Here is a 13,328-nt window from a genome sequence, read left to right as displayed (position 1 = left end):
TTTAACTAATATACAGAATTCTCAGAAATCAGTTGAAGATAAAACTGGTTTAGGATTCTGTAGTAAAGATGATTCGTCTTCCCAAGATACTCAACCAAAACTGAATATGAACAAAGGGAAATATATTCACTTTGTATAATCAATTATGGTACAAGAACAAGCAGAGTCGAGTAAACTGATTGTACAGCCAACTCAGAATATGAATAAAGGAAAGAGATGTGGAATTGGGTATAATCCAAAAAGTAAGACTGACTCATGGAGTCAGCAACTAAAAACTCTTAGCAGAAAATATTCAAATGGCTACTCAAACTACTACAACAGTAAGCCAGTTCAGAAAAGATATCGGTTGAACAATCAGTTGAAAAAGGGCAAAACACATGTTGTATCATCCACGCACCATACACAAAGCACAAACAGACAAGGAAGGATCATATGGAATACAGCAACAGGACGGTCAGTTAGACTGATTCAAGTCTGGATTCCTAAAGGACTAATCAACTTTGGACCCAAATAAAAAGGGGTACGAAAATCTTATTTTGTGTTTAATTGCAGAAAGTAGGTACAAGCATTGGATCAATATGGTATTTGGACAGTTGATGTTCACGACATATGACAGGAGATTCAAATTTATTATCTCAACTGGTCAAATACACTGGTCCAAACATCAGTTTTGGGGATAACTCCAAAGGTAAAACTGTGGGTAAGGGTAAGCTTATCCATGGTAACTTCACCATTAATGATGTTTTATTAGTCGAGAATCTTAAATATAATTTGATAAGTATTAGTCAGTTATGCGATAATGGATTCTCAGTTCAGTTTGACAAACACTCCTGTTCAGTCAAAAACTCAACTGAAGAGATTATTCTAACTGGCGAAAGGTGTGGAAACACCTACAAAGTCAGCTGGAATGATCAACCTTATACACCAGTATGCTTTATTGCATCTAAATCATCTCAAAACTGGTTGTGGCATAAAAGGTTAAATCATTAAATTTTAAATCCCTTGCCTATCTGAGTAAGCATGAACTTGTAACTGGTTTGCCCAAAATAAATTTTTCAAAAGAAAAACTTTGCTCAGCATGTCAGTATGGAAAAGAAGTACGATCATCTTTCAAAAACAAAGGCTGTAAATCTTCATCCCGATGCTTAGAATTATTGTACATGGATCTCTTTGGTCCAATACCAGTCATGAGCTTAGGGGGAATGAAATACACCTTGGTAGTCGTAGATGACTTTTCAATATTTACTTGGGTTATATTTCTCAAATCCAAAGACCATACGACTGCACAACTGATTAAACTCTTCAAAAGACTTTTAAATGAAAAATCAGTTGGAATTGATCGAATCAGATCTGATCGAGGAACTGAATTCATCAATCAAACACTTTCAAACTTTTTAGAAAATACTGGAATTAAGCATGAGCTCTCAGCAGCAAGAACACCTCAGAAAAACGGTGTAGCTGAGAGAAGAAATCGGACTCTTAAAGAAGCTGCTAGAACAATGCTTGCTGATTCTGGTATTTCTCAAAGATTTTGGGCAGAAGCAGTAAACACTGCATGCTATACTCAGAACAGATCGATGATTAATAAGAACCACATGAAAACACCATATGAGATCTGGCATGGAAGAAAAAGCATAATCACTTACTTCAAAATATTTGGCTGTAAATGCTTCATTCATGATAATGGTAAAAATTATTTAAAGGCTTTTGATGCAAGATCTGCAGAAGGAATTTTCCTTGGATATTCATCAGTTAGCATAGCTTACAGAGTATTTAATAAGTAAACCTTAAATGTTGAAGAATCTGCACATGTTGATTTTGATGAAACAGCACTAATTGATAAGCCAACTGATCAAGTTGAGCTAGCTGATCAATTTACAGATATCAGTCTGGAAGATGATGACTCAGACGAAAGTCGTAACAATCAAAATATCCTTCATACATCTGAACCTGAGATATTGGATCAACCAGCTGAATTAGAAGCAAATCTTGACAATCATTTAGTGGAGCAAACTAATGTGAATCAGTTAACAACTGAATTAGCTCCAACTGAAACTGAGAACATTCAATTACCTAACGAAGAATTTGCTGACAGTGTAGCAACAAATGCTGAACTTAGATGGAAGAAATCACACCCTCCAGAACTGGTAATAGGTAACCCATCTGATCCAGTAAGAACAAGAAATCAGATGCTCCATCTATTTACTCATTCAGCTTTTGTATCTCAATTAGAACCAACAAAAACTGACGAAGCTCTTGCTGATCCGAATTGGATTAATGCAATGCAAGAAGAGCTAAATCAGTTCGTTCATAACAATGTCTGGAACTTAGTTCCAAGACCAGCTTTTAAAACTGTTATAGGAACAAAATGGGTGTACAGAAACAAACTAAACGAAGATGGTTCAGTTGTGCGCAACAAAGCAAGGCTAGTAGCACAAGGATATAGACAAGAAGAAGAATTGATTATGATGAAACATATGCACCAGTTGCAAGACTGGAGGCAATCAGAATATTTCTTTCCTATGCATCCTTCAAGAACTTTAAAGTTTATCAAATGGATGTGAAAAGTGCATTCCTAAATGGCCAATTGCAGGAAAAAGTCTACGTTGAACAACCTCCAGGTTTTGTCGATCATAACTACCCTGATCATGTTTATCATTTGAACAAAGCGTTATATGGTCTCAAACAAGCTCCAAGAGCTTGGTATGAAACCCTTTCAAAATTCCTAACTGATCATGATTTTTCTGTTAGATCAGTTGATAAGACTTTGTTTAAATTTTCGAAAAATGATCATATCTTACTTGTTCAAATTTACGTTGACGACATTATTTTTGGGTCAACTAACCCCAAATTGTGCAAGAAATTTTCCAAGTTGATGCAGGATAAGTTCGAGATGAGCATGATGGGTGAGCTGACATTATTTCTTGGTTTACAAGTGAAGCAACTGAATTCAGGAACATTTATCAGTCAAACCAAATATACCAAGGAATTGCTGAAGAAATTTGGCATGGAATCTTGTTCAGCAGCAAGCACTCCAATGAGCTCATCAGTTAAATTAGACACTGATCAAGGGGGAATATCAGTTGAGACAACAATATACAGAGGTTTAATAGGTTCATTATTGTACCTAACTGCTAGTCGTCCTGATATTATGTTTGCTGTATGCATATGTGCAAGATTTCAAGCTAACCCTAAGCAATCACACTTTTCTGCTGCCAAACGTATCTTGAAATATCTTAAAGACACGGAAAATGTTGGATTATGGTACTCTAAAGACTCATCTTTCAATTTAGTTGGCTATTCAGATGCAGATTATGCAGGATGCAAGCTTGATCGGAAAAGTACAAGTGGATCATGTCAGTTTCTTGGAGACAGAGTGATCTCTTGGTTTAGTAAAAAGCAAACATCCATAGCAACTTCCACAACTGAAGCAGAATATCTTGCTGTTGGAAGCTGCTGTGCCCAATTACTCTGGATTCAGTAACAATTGAAAGATTATGGTGTTGATGCAAAGGAATCACCAATATTCTGTGATAACACGAGTACAATTGCTATTACATACAATCCAGTTCTTCACTCCAAGACTAAGCATATAGATGTCAGACATCATTTCATCAGAGATCATGCACTAAAGAAGAACATCAGATTAGAATACGTCTCAACGGAACAACAAGCAGCAGACATCTTCACAAAACCATTACCAGAGGCTAAGTTTTCTTATTTCCGAAATATTCTTGGTTTAATTGATTTATCTTAAGATATTATTAATAATATAACTTCACTAACAGAATTAAGTACAGAAAATAAGAACACAACACATTGAGAATAATATTTCACTAAGAATGCCAACGTTCCCAATTTACAGAAGAAATCATAGATCCAACTGTATCGAGCCATGCCCTAACCCAATCATTCAACTCATAAATTCGAACTCCAGCAAATGCCCTTGACTTTGAGATCTTATCAACAACATGCCACTCCTTCCATAGCATTGCTTCTAAAAGACACTTGTCTTCAACCAAATCATTAACATGTCTAACCTCAAAACGAGCAAGGTATTTCAGTGCTCTTGCTTCCTGAGCACGAGTAGGAATGACACCACTGTCACTCACCATCTTCAACTCATAAATCTTTTCCCAGGTTGTCAATACCTTCTGAAAGACATATCTTTCCATTTTTCTTTTAATTTCAGTTAAGCGAGGAGCTGACTGATCAGTCACATGAACGTGAGTGCTACTGCATGCATCAGAATCAGACATGTTGAATTAGTTTTGAACGGATGTGGAATCACATTTTATCACTATCATCTCATTTATAAGAAAAATGTGTTGAAGAAGTTGAAGAATCACAAGTCAATTAAAGCGTCTTTCACATTTACCGAGGACATTTAAGATATCAGTTGATCATTGTCAACTGATAACAGTTTGAATTTTATTAGTTGTTTCATTATCAACTTATTAGTTTTTTCATCAGTTCATTTGTTTACTTACCAAAACTGATGACTGTTAGCATTTCATTAGATTATATAACAGATAATTGTGTGAAGCAATAGAACAAAACGATGCAATAAATATTTTATTCATCCATAAATATTTGAAAGAATTACATTATCATAAGTTTCCTTCACACTAGCTATCCACATATTCATCCAAACAGCTAGTGCTGAGGACGAAGTTTTGCAGAAACCATGTGAAGAAGCGATGCTGTTAAGAGTCTCCAACTCCTTGCGCAGCATCAGCTCATAGAGATGGCCTTCCTTGAAGGCATCCACCTCTGCAGAAATCTTTAAGTGCTCTCGCACTTCTCTCAGTTGGGCCATCCGCCTGAACGAAGTAACCCTTCCTGAGTTATACAGGAGCTCGAGCTCCAGTAATTCTTCCCAGTAGGGAAGACTAGCATAGAACACTTTGTCTTCTATAGCAGCTTTCTGTGCTTCCAGCGAAAAAGGATCAACGTTTGAACTACTTGCTCCTGCCATCTTTGAGTATTTATTTTCTGCTGATAATTGTGACTAACTTCTCTACTCTTATTTATAGGCCAGGTCAAAGAAGATGAAAGGACACTCCTTTAAAAGACGATTAAAAGCCTTGGGATTTACTTAATCAGGATTATTTTATTTAATGCATTTATTTAGGGGGAATGAAGGTTTAAAAGTTAACTGAGAAGACAGTTGTTAGTGAATTCTCAACTGAAAGGAATCAGTTTTTCCTAACTGATCGTTAAGTTGATTATTCAACTAATCTTCTCATCAAAGTTAAATAATTAAACATATTATATTCCACATCAAATGACATGACTGTCTGCTAATTCATGATGAATTTCAGTTTATAACGTGTACACATTTTTAACCGCTCATTATTTTACATACAAAATTACAGTACACGTACACATATTTTTATTCAACATTTTACTGGACTGACATGTGTCCAAGAATTCAAACAATCATAAACATTAGTACTATTTCCCGCTTCATCTCAGTTTTCCCTTTACGAGAATCTTATCTTTCTAAAGAACTCTCACTTCTCCTAATTTTTATCCTGAGAAATATCAGAATTTCTAATTTTTTCAAATGGCAAACCAGATTCCAGCACATCTTTTGAACGCCATGGCTATCAACTTCAACTCAATTATGACCATTACCGACGCTGAAGTAAAGAAAGTATTTCAGCAACTGGAATCAGCAGGCTTAAAACCCTTTCTGGGTCTCTACGCTCAGGAAGTTTATCCCAAAGAGCTTCACGACTTCTATTCAACAGGATTCATCAATTCTGATGAAAACATTGCGGCTACCATCAATAACAAACTAATGATCATCTCTGAAGATTATTTTGGAAATCTGTTTTCACTGCCTTCTGATGGACTAGCACAAATTTCTGAGATCAAGGCATCGGAAATCGAAGAGATGCAAACTTTACTCTCTGCAGATGGACGGAAAATCAAAGTTTCCGATACCAAGAAGGAGTTAAAGCACGAGGTGCAACTGCTGGCAGATACTGTAGCCAAAGGGCTTTTGGCGAAGGCTGGGTCGTTTGCTGCTCTGACTCTGGAAAAGTTTCAACTCATCACCGTAATCATGACTGGACGACGAATCAACTGGAAGCATCTTTTATTCACTATTTTGAAGAACATGTTCTCTTCTGCTAAGCAATCCAAAGGTTTTGCTGTCCAGCTCAGTTATCTGCTGAAAAACCAAGGGTTAATTGCTGATGATTCTGACCGATTAACAAGATTCAAGGTATTCAATGCTAAAAACATTCTACCATCCAAAACCAAATTAGATCTTTCCCCTGAGAAATTCATAAAGATCAAAAAGGAAATTGGGATGGAACAGGCTGCTCCCAAATCAGTCAAAGTTGCCAAGAACTTGACAAAGAAGAAAGAGTCAAAACGCAAACTGACTCTCAGTGATTCTGATAGTCAGAAGACTCTACCTCTTCAAATTGTCAAGAAACCAAGGACACTAAAGACCAAATCAATTGATCGTGTTAAACCCACATCCACTGATCAGGTAATGGATACAGGAACTCAACAGCCAATCCAGGATGTTTCAGTTGCATCCTTAACTGAGGATCAGTTACCGTTATCCTCATTACTGCCAAACATCACTGCATCCAGCAAATCATCAAAACTTCCAGGGGTCAAAGCACCACTGATTAGTATCTCACCTTACTCTTCTTTACCATTTGCCAGACCCACCGGAATAATACTCAGAGAAAATATTGACGCAACTACATCAGGATTAACTATTCCACACATTTTAAGTGACTCTAAGGGCAAGAGTAAACTTCAAGAAGAACCCAGGCCCTCAAATGCAATTCAGACTCATATTGACCTTATCTGGCAAGCAGTCAATACATTTGCAGCAGAGAAGCATCAAGTTTTTGAGAAATGGGTCAATTTCAGAGTTAATGTTTTTGCTAAGGAACTGCGCAATAAATCAAAGTTGAAAAGATTTATTGATCTAGAACGATTAGTGCTCAAAACAGTTAAGGCCTCCTCTATTCAGCAAGCTTTGCAAAGGAAGAAATATTTCTTCAACTTACATCGGGAACAAAAGTTGCAGCAAATAGTTGCTGAACTCAGGCAAAACTTTAATCCCCTTAGTCCAACTGCATTCAACGACAAAGCAGTCTATGCTCAATTGGAAACAGATCTGATAACACTACAAGCAGAAATTAAAGACTGGGAAATAGGTCAAGAGCTGATCATCCCAGAGATGTCTAAAAAAATTCCTGAAGAAGCTCCAGCTGATCATTCAGTTGAAAACCCAGTCACGGATCTTGCTGGTTCTTCATCTCAACCAGAAGGTATTTCATCAATTGCTCCATCTTCATCCGACACAACACCTACAACTAATATTCCTAAGATGTATTCTGAGGCTGAGCTGAAATTGGGAAACATTGATGAAATTATTCAGTCAGTTGTTCAGGAATTTTCCACAGTTGATCACGCTACTGATCAAATCAATCCGGAGGATACTATTGAATCTGTACAAACTAATTTATCTACTGATCCGGTTCACCCCACTAATGAGCCAGACACTTTAATCAATCATCCTGTAGAGGCACCAACTTCAGTGCTTTTATCATCTGCTGAACAGAACCCTTCTTCACCACCTCAGGATTTAGACGATATCACTGCTGATATTCCAGTTCAAGGAGAAATAACTGAAACTGATATTTCAGTTCAAAATGTTATTGAATCAGTCTCAACTGATCAAACTTTGGTCATTTTTGAGCACATCTCTAAAGAACCAGGAACAACTCATCAGTCTCCTCCTTCATCTTCTTCAGATGTTGCACTTATCTTGGAAGAAGTTCAGCATCTACAGAATAATATGGAGCAAATGATCTCTACCATCTCCAAAATTCAAAACACACAACTATCTCACACTCTAAAGCTGGACCACTCACATGCATCCAACTTAGAGAAAATGAATAAACTTCAAGCCAATATGGACTCTCTTATCCAAACTGTAACAGATATGAAGAAGGGACTCATCAACTCTTTCTCTACAAATCAGGATGTAAACAGTCAAAGAATTGGACGACTGGAAACCTCCATTTCAAAGAAGATAGAATTACTGCAGACTTCTTTCTCCACTATGGCCACAAGTATCTCCTCAGATGTAAAACTTCTATCCATCGATGTTAGAAAGCTCTCAGACAGATTGGAGGTATTTGACAAAAAGGGGGAAAGCAGCTGAAGCAACTGATATCATTTGTGCAACTGATATCATTTGTCCAGATATTTTATGATTCAGTTGTGCTGAAGAATTAGTTGAAGAATTAATCAGATTATTATCAACTGATATCATTTTCTCAGACTTTATATTATCTACAAGGAACTCCGCTATTCTATGATTCAGTTGCGTAATCTATTATCAACAAAGAGCTGAGTTAAATCTCTTGGTTTTGTCAAACACCATAAAGGGGGAAATTGTTGGAAACTAAATTCTGGAGTTTGAAAAAAACATAAATCAATCGATTAAATCATCTAATACGCAAAAGCAGATTCGGCAGCTGGACTTATCAACTGAAATCAGTTAACACAAACTGATCAGTTGAGAACTGATCAGTTAAAACATTCAGCCGAAAATATTAAAATCTCTCAACAGAAGATACCTCGGGAAAGATCATATCAGCAACTGAATATTGAAAGTCGCACTACGATCCCTACGGCATAGAACAATGTGTTTCGGCTATTGCATTTAAGACGCCGTATCACAATCAATGAAGAGAACATTGCCCAAAGAAATATTGAAGAAGCAATCAACGGATACATAAATTGAAAGCTACCGTTGAAAGACAAGTCTATAAATATGACTAAAGAGCAGTTGAACATAACAACGATCTATCAATCTCAAACTTGCTATTACTCTGTCAAAATCTCAGCTCACTCTTATTATACTTATTCGTAGCAATCAAGGCTACAAATTGAGCAAACTAGCACTCTGTAATATTGATAATTCAACAAGTGCTAAAGTTCAGTTACTTACAGAGATCATTGTATTATACTAAGAGTTTCAGTTTAGGCAATAGATAAGTCCTAACTGAAGTGGGTCTGTACAAGTGTTGTACTTGATCAAAGTCTTTTAGTGAATATCCTATCCTTGAGATAGAAGGGGTGACGTAGGAGTTATTCAAATCTCCGAACATCCAGAAACATATTGTGTTGTCTTTACTGCAGCCTTTCATTTTCAGTTAGATATTCTATCTTTCAATCAGTTTATTTTCCGCAACTGCTTATTCAATTTAACTGATTGTTATTGACCGACGGGATATTTAGTTCAGTTTGTAATAAAACTGAACTACCTTTTTCAAAGAACTTTTAAATTCATAGAAGTGTTTATTCAACCCCCCCTTCTAAACACTCCTTAGTCAATAACCGATCCTATCAATAACAGAGTTTAAGCCAACTCAAATATCTGATTCCAGTCTGGAATAAGAATTTACCAAGTATAATGTCATAATACTTCTCCAGTTCTTCTAACAGATTGAATCTCGCATTACTGGCTATGTAACATCCGTATAACCAATCTACAGCTCATCACATATCAGTACCATCAGCTTTTATCAAATCTGTCTATAACTATCTCATTACCCATCTGATAAACTGATAGCTATTATCACGCAGTGATATTAAATCATATCAATTAGTGCTAACATCCAGCACTAAAGCTGCATAATGCTAACATCCAGCACTCTATAACTCTACCAAAATCTTCTAATATCTGGCTAATACATTCTGACGGTCTGTCAATCTGTAAAACCATTTAAGAGAGAGTTCATGATATACTTTATCACTAATACAACTCAAGCAAAATCACAATCTGACATAATCTATTATAGCATTCTGATCTTTCTGACCACTTTTCTGACATCAATCTGTGTCATGGGGTCATGTTTGTACGTAATCTAGTACAAACTGATAGCTATAGATTGAACAATCTGTCAATCTTAATCATATCATATTACACAATCTGTAAAAATGACGGTAATTTCATTACACAGGCTATAGAAATGTACTCCCATTTCTATTTAGAATTTCATAATTCTGTAATAAATCTTCTAATTTCTATCCATCTGTCTTTTCTGTTAGCAATTCAGACATATCCGTATAATTTCTGCCAACATTTCAGTACAATTCTGTTATAACTGATCTCATCTGTCTATATCACAACTATCTGTTCGAATACAATACATTCTCAATCATCAGACTGAACACTGAATCCATGATTGTAAGCTTCTGACAATATCTGTTCTTTCTGATTCGAACTATTTGATATACACAAATCAATTAATAATATAAATTAAAGAGGAAATACCTACCTGGTATTCGGCTCTGACTATCAATATCAAGCTTTGCTGTACAATTCTGACACATCTGACATCACAGAATAATCAATCTCATACGCAACACAAAATCACATATCTGTTACTCTGTTCTGACTTTTACAATCAAGTTCTGAACATTCTGATCCCATTCTTGAATTACTATAATTCTTGAATTCAATTCTGATTCGGTTAATACTGTATATACTCCCTCTAGTTCACACTAATCTGTAGCATCTACGGATTCAAAACAACAGTAATATCAAATCAGACACGAAATATCAATATCCTATACAGATCTAGTGAGTTCAGTGAACTCATAAAACAAGGATTTCTGGTAAATATCTTCATGTCATTCTGATCAACTGTTATATCTCATCTGCAAACAAAATATGCTCCCCAAAACAATATAAGATATCTCAAATACTGATTTAGAACAATAATAGTACTCAGCAGATATAAAGCAACACTCGAATAAAATAATCTGCCAAATCTGACAAAATACATTTCTGACAATTCTGACATTTCTGAAATTTCTGATGTCGGTTTCTTATCAATCCATGATTGCAATCTCAACTATAACGAAATCAATATGTATACTAATCTTCAGATATCGCATACTTTGAATACAATCTGTTTCAAGCAAGATTCTTATCTGAATAATTTCTGTATACAATCATCACAGTTCTCAGAGTATTCAATATAATCTTCAGATATTCGATTCAGTCAATCAATTGCTGCAATTATATCAAAATCTCATAGATACAATGAGCATAAAATCATCAGAACATCTCTGAATATACAGAAACATGCCTAAGAGAAACACTAAATCAAATGTAACTCCTGGTCGGTACTCTTCTACTGATCTTTCAATTCATTCTGTATCATTCTGTACATTCAATATCATTCTGTACTGAATTCTAAAACAACAATCGGTATCTGATCTGATCTAAATTAAATTCTGAAATCCATCTTTCTGATATAAAGCAATTATAAAATCTTATCTAGGCAAACATCAGCCAACTCATACATCATTGGCAAATCTGCCAATGCTAGGCTCGATTTCAGTAGGTCTACTGAATACATAGGGATGCAATCTGCTCCTTTCTGTATTAATCGAGTCATATACAACACAGATATCAAAGGAATTCGAAATCTAGAATCCTTCCCAGGAATTCTCCGTTTATCAGCCAAATCTGGTCTGAATCTTACCATTTCCGGAATAATTCTACAATATTTTTGTACTTGCTTATCATCTCAATATCAATAATGCAATCAAATCAGATCAACTAACACAAGTACAGCACAATCTAACTCAATCTCATTCTATCCTACTGTAGTATATATATATCACAGAAATCTCTGATATCAACATTTCCTCAACAAGTAAGGACATCAATACTACAGTACATACAAACCCCACAGATACATCATATATCAATGCAATTCAGTCTAAGATAATCATAGGGAATGCATTAGTATATCTCAATACATATGCAATCTAATCATAAAGAATAGTACATGTTGTGAATTCTGGTTCTGTTTCTCAATTAAACGCTGTTCCCTAAGATCTTCGGGACCATCTCTGGGGACAAACTTTAGCAAAATGCCCCAGCTGTTTACAGATATTGCATCTACCAAGCACTCCTTGGCATTGCTCTGGGAAATGTCTCCCTCCGCAAGTCCTACAATAGACATCAGTATGACTAGGACTGGAACCACTTGAGCTAGAGGAACCACTTCCCAATTTCTTGAATGGCTTCTTTTGAGCTTTCAGCAAATCTTGCTTTCCACTCGTGCTGCCATGCTCAATTCGAAGAGGGGACTGCTGTGTCTGGGGTGGCTTCACACACAACCTTGTCAATTGTCTAATCAGACTCGCCTCCGCTCTCTTCGCTCTACTCAGGATGTCAGCAAAATGGTAAGGTCGTTTCAAATTCATGAATGCAACTACCTCTGAATTCAACCCTCTGATGAATTGATTCACTACAGCTTCATCATTTCCAGCTAAATGAGGAAAAAAATGCAGTAGATTCGAGAATTTAGCAATATATTCGTCAATATTTAACTGCCCTTGGCTCAAATTCTCAAACTCTAATTTCTTGTCCTCTCGGTACGAAGCTGAGAAAAATCGTCAATAGAATTCAGTTCTGAATATTTCCCACGAAATCATTGTACCTCTCTGTGCCCACATTCTTCTACTGGTAATCCACCAACTCCTGGCGGCTTCTCGTAATTGATAAGGCACCATTTTAATTCTCTGTTCATCTGTACAATCAAGTAAATCGAAAAAGATTTCTATATCATCAAACCAGTTCTGACAGTCTTCAGATGTTTCGGTACCACTCAGAGTCGGCGGCTGTGATAACTGAAATTCTTTCATCTTTTCTTCTAGCTGAATTTCTAATGTATCCATCTGTTCAGACGAAGTACTGCCCTTTTCTGAAATTCTTCGAAGCGGTATATATGATAATCAAACAGATTAGTACATACTCTATACAATCTGTCTCAGCCCTCCTCTGATCATATACCTCTGATCCAGACTCGGTTCTGATCCAGGCTTAATAATTACATGCTGCGATCAACTCAGATAACAAACAACATGTAATAGGGAAAACAATAAATTATGCTAGCACACACAATGTAGTCAACATTGAAATAAATCTCATGCTAGCAATCACATGCAAGGAAAGAAAATTCAATCTACCCCGCTCATTCTCTTCTATCTCAGTCTAAAAGAATCTATCAACTCTGACTATCTCAATTTAAAGGATCTATCACACTGATAATCTAAGTCTAAAGGAACTATCAGCTCTGATACCACCTGTTGTGGGGACCCGGACGCTGATCTTTCTTCTTAATCATCTTTGGGATTTAATTATCAATTAAGATAAAACAGGGTCTAAAATTTTTTTCTTTTAAAATATAAGTGCGGAAGGTAATGGCATCTACATAATATACATATCTGTATAAAAGTACAATAATGTACAACAG

Source organism: Primulina eburnea, unplaced genomic scaffold, assembly GCF_022965805.1.
Source record: "Primulina eburnea isolate SZY01 unplaced genomic scaffold, ASM2296580v1 ctg567_ERROPOS1600000+, whole genome shotgun sequence".
Taxonomy (NCBI): Eukaryota; Viridiplantae; Streptophyta; class Magnoliopsida; order Lamiales; family Gesneriaceae; genus Primulina; species Primulina eburnea.
The sequence above is the reverse complement of the archived record's forward strand: the minus strand, read 5'-3'. Positions refer to the sequence as shown.